Source organism: Porites lutea, chromosome 1 (assembly GCF_958299795.1).
Source record: "Porites lutea chromosome 1, jaPorLute2.1, whole genome shotgun sequence".
Classification (NCBI taxonomy): Eukaryota; Metazoa; Cnidaria; class Anthozoa; order Scleractinia; family Poritidae; genus Porites; species Porites lutea.
In genome coordinates, this window is record NC_133201.1 from 10,176,048 (window position 1) to 10,181,245 (window position 5,198).

The following is a 5,198-nucleotide window of genomic DNA, read 5'->3' on the forward strand; positions in this document are numbered from 1 at the left end:
AATCACGAGTCAGTAGTTAGTACCTGCTTCCACACTCTGCTTTTGCGCCGCGTGATTACGATTTGATAGAATTACGCGTCGAATTATCCAGATTTTGTGCCGTGCTACGGAGAAAAATCAGCCACAGGGAGAAAAAAAAGTACAGGAAATCTTACTTACAGTCGGCCGCATAACCCATCCGTTGTTAGCTTTTTTACCATCCAAGTCTTGTCCTTTGCCTTGGTTCTCCGCGGTTACAGTGCATGATCACTGACTTACTCACTGGCAGTCAAATGTCCTATCAGGAATGCAGAGAAATATCCGCCGGGTTTGAATGCAAGCTTAAATCGAATAGCTGACAAGAGTCTGTACCAATTGAGTTCTTTTCTCATTCGATAGCCTACTTTCTTGACTAGAGTGTACAGTGATTTGATTGTTCGAACAAGCCAGTCTCGAGAATCTCATTGGATTTCAATTTCCTTTCCTGTCGGCCGACGTTAACGTCTTTCAAATCCGGGCTAAAAACATGAAAACGAAATAAGATGATTTACATACATTGTGTGGGCAGCTTTGGAATTTCCTAGTTCTTTAAGTGCGATAGCGCGGGGTGTGTAGAATATCCGGAATAAGTCAAAACAATCTCGAACACGTCAAAATAAAAAACAAACCATACAATTCCAATAATTGACTCTCTCCTACTCAACTGCAAAGAGGCATGCAATAAAGATCATGCAAAGGATTTCATCAAGTAAAGTAAACTACTGTTAAACAGTTGTCATTTGAATGACTGTGAGTGTTGTCCACAGACACAGAGGCCAATAAAAACAACTAGGCAACGTTCCGGTCGCTTTCATTGCTGCAGAGTTCATCGTACGTACCGTCATGTCTTTCGGACTTTAGTCAAGCTTAAGCAATAAAACGGTAGAGGAGATAAGACCACAAATTTTTGTGAGAATACGTGGCAATAATTATGTTCGAAGAGGAAAACATCCGCAAAAAATTATCCTTCCTTTAAAAAGGTCTTCCCGTTTGTAACAGACCAGAGCACAGTAATGCTAAGTAAACGGATCACGATAAAACACGCAAGTTGGAGTAATATCCCTATTATGCCTCACACACACAAACGCTTTGCTGTGCTCATCCTCTTCAGTCTTTCTACCGGACTCAGTGTTGTGTAAGCACGCTATTAACAGCCCACAGTTACGCCTATACCGCTGTTACATGAGGGTTAGGCGTACGGCCAACATTGACACTAACTTCTTACTTAGGCAAAATGTTGGGTTAGGGAAAGGGTACTGAAAGAACAACAAAGTTAGTCCGACAGTGATTTCAGTAGTTACCTCTGCGTCTTGCGTCCCTGACGCATAAAAATCCCCAAGAAGCAAAATCATTTGTGGTATGCATGCCTTAGGACGCAAAGATCAATTAATCGATCTGAAGATGTTTTTGTAGAATATCCTGTTTGTGTGATTTCTGTGGCTGTACTTGTGCGGTGGCTGTTGTTAAACGACGCTTATTTCTTTTAGTCTTTGTTGTGCTTTACAATGGAAGGAGTATGTTTTTATTTCAGTAGACTGTAATAGAAAGTCTGTCTTCAGATTAACTGTGTGGTTACAAAAGACCCCGGAACTCAATGGTTCTGGACTGAGACTCATGATTTTTCACAAGGTGAGTCCCAGGACTCGACACCATAACTTGTTGTAACAAAATCACTGGTCAGTGGCTCTCATTTTAATGTTATTAGACGGGCTTTGTCACGGCTGTCCAGTTCATTTTGTTAATATTGCCTTTTACGATTCCTTATACGTAACCGAAATTACTGTGCTTTCCAAATCACGCGAATTCTGAAGTTCAAAAGCCAACTGACGTTGCGTTTTTTACTGCCGTCAGTCATCTTAGCGGAGCTCATAGGAAACAGAAGTTTACTTAAATGGGCTCAAGAGGTCATAGTTCATGATTGGTGGATTTCGATCCGTTTTGTGTGTTTCTGTGTTCCAGGGTTCATTTCTTGTGATCGTAATTACGACTGTCGGAAGCGAAAAACGCAATTGCAGAGGCGGCTTTTGAACTTCAGAGATCGCGTGTTTTTGAAAAGCGCAGTAAGTTTAGTAAGAAATTACTTCATTATGACAAAGTCATAGTTTCTTGTCCAACAAATATGTGTCCCGAACACTTTTTCCAAACATTACAAACAACAAAAATTAACTTCAAGAAAACCGTTAGCCTAATTCTTTTTTCAAAAATAACAGTTGCAATCCGCTTCAATCTTCTTCAAGTTTGTCCACCCATGCCAGCTTTTATTTTATATTCGCTGTGTTGTACCCTCTCTTCATGTTTTGACCTGTTATGTTTATGTTCCACTCAGTTTGGTGTCAGTTCCTCCTGCAATCCTTAACCGTTTAAACCCTGATATCAAAACTGAGATTATCATTTAATGTCCTTATACTTTTTCAATAGGATTAGTGGGGAGAATTTGTTGAAATATCAATTATACTCTACTTCCCCGATAATGTACTCAATTCTCGTGACCACTCTGTTTTCTAAAGCATTGATATTATAAGGGGAAATTTCAAGCTGATCACTCTTATAAGATTATTTAGAATAAAGGGGTTTCTCGGGAAGCTTGAGATATTTTTCCGAGCATTTCTTAATTGTACTTAATATACATTTTTAATTTCGTCACCCCTGGGTGATTGCTTGGCATCAAAGTGAACACAACACTTTCTTAAGGTGCTCTCGTGATGCAAGTAAGTCAGTGCGTTGCTTTGCTTTAGTCCAGCGTACTCGCGAGATGCGAATTCCTGTGGCTACCCCAAAAACCTACGACTTACTCGCCATGTGAATCGCCCATAGCTCAGTGGTTAGAGCGTCTTACCGGTATCTGGAAGGTCGTGGTTTCGATTCCCGCTGGGGGTTCGGATTTCTTTCCGAGTATTTCTTAATTGTACTTAATACCCATTTCTAATTTCACCTCACTTGGGTAGTTGGTAAGCTTGAGATAACTCTTAAACATGGAAAAATCGCTGCTTTTGTATTCTTAGTACTGGCAGTGGGAAATCAACAACATATAAAGTCAACTAAAGTTTCATGTAAGAATACCATGCCAAAGGCAGATGGCAGTAGTGATGGGTTTACACATGAAACTCTGGAGAAAAGAATTTTTCATCGGTGCTCAAAATGATTGTGAGACTGGGCCGACCTGCCAGCAGCGTCTGACTTTAGATAAGTGCCCTAAGCGACTCTGCCGCAAAAGATTTACCAACTTAAAATGAAACCAATGAGGGCCGTTTCTTATCTTTTGGTCGCGGTGAACGCAATACCCTTTAAACTATTTCCGTTACACACTTGAAATGGTTTCATTTAAAACGCAAAAAGAAAAAAACAAACAAAAAAAACAAAAAAAACTATCAACGAATTCTTTCTATCAACGAATTCTTTCATCAAGGGTAGAAAAAGTTTGCATTGACGCTCTGCATCAACATAATTTAGATATAAACTTTCCTCCATACTCCTAAGGTGTCAATGGACTTTACTATACATATAAGAAGTGTTTTGGCAAGCTGGGCGAAATTACGGAGTATCGACTGAAATTTTCCTTATACTTTTAGTAACACACCGAGATGAAGAAATCACCAAGTTACAGGGCACTTTCTTGGCGAATGCCGGTCAGCTTGACCGGCTATGTCCTATAAAAGAGCGACAGCCCAGTTGGCTGAGTTCTCGGTTAACTGGGAAAGAAATTTTCCCCTACAAACACTTCTGGCCTGATTAACAGGACGAACAAATATATTTGAAATAAACCCTATATGTACGCAATTCGGAATCAATAGGCTTTTCGTTGTTTGTTTAACTTATGGTCAGTAGCGACAGAGTAAGGATGACAGGATATTCCAAGCTACATCAAAAATAATCACGTTCAATCGATTATATGCATCATTTCAGCCCAGATTCGAATTCGACTTGTGGAGTATAATGGCATACACTTTACGGCAACATTGTAGAGGTTTGAAGTTTCCTTACTTTTTACAGATGATTTCAGCGTTGCCTGTTGATAACAACTTCGATTTTCCGTCAGGAAACTGGACGAAAGCAAACACTTCCTAGCTCTTCAAAAGAAGAAAGCGAGAAATTAAGCCAACAATTACTATCCGTGAACCAAAACTGACCACTGGGCAAGGCAAAATGTAAAGCAACATCGACGAATTGACCTTGTCACGAACTCGTCGTTAAACTCTGTCTTAATATGTTGTGCTTACCAGCCAATTTTCTGCGATCACTCGTTGACTTCACGCCCGGCAGCACAGTCCAACGAAATAGGTGTCAAATGTCAAAGAGTCAAAGTTTAAATGACAGGTATTTAATTACATTGTATTTAACGTGTTCAATATTTTGCTTATTGGCAATTCATGTTTACTCTTTGCTAGATGGATGCTCAACTGGGGTTATTTTTGATTTTACAGCTTCATTTTTATGATCTCAAAGCTAGACTAAGTGAGAATGTAATGGCCCAGGGTGATGAAAATAAAGGCAACGGAAGCGAGAACGCGACAATGCCAGAAATCACACTTCTCAATATTAAATTCTTAGTCCTTAATAAATTATGTCTGTATGATCATACCACATTGAGGGAAATCGGCAGTGAAAGAAGCAAAAGGATCAGGATGGAGCCAGAATTCTGCTGTTCAACAGTCTACTATTAACTAACCTGAAACGAAGCGCTTACTGTAGGACAAGGCGGAAAATATTGCAGCCCCACTGGTAAAGTTTTCCTTCCGATCAGTCCCCGAGTCAACTAAAAGACACCGGATCTGAAAGAAAAAGAGAATTAGAACACAAATTTGTTCATTATTAGATGCTGAAAAATATTTTAAAACACCACATAATTCATACTTACCCTTGTACGAACCGTTCTGTCGAACAAACAGATCAAAAACTTGCGTCACAATAACAATCCGAACATGTGACGTGCGATGCTCGCGCTGTCTTTCACCTCCGCTCAGACGATTCCACGATAAATAAGTATTAAAAATACAACAATAATACTTGCTTGGGCGTGAAATAAAGCTAAGGGGCAGACAGAAAGTAAAGGAAGAAGAAAATAATACAATCTTAGACAAAAACTGTGAAATTGTTTGGAATACAAAGTTTGCGCGCCTTCGTTTTCCAGCAGGGAGTGCAAGCTGTTCGTACAGCGGTTACACCAAATAGCATGAAGACGA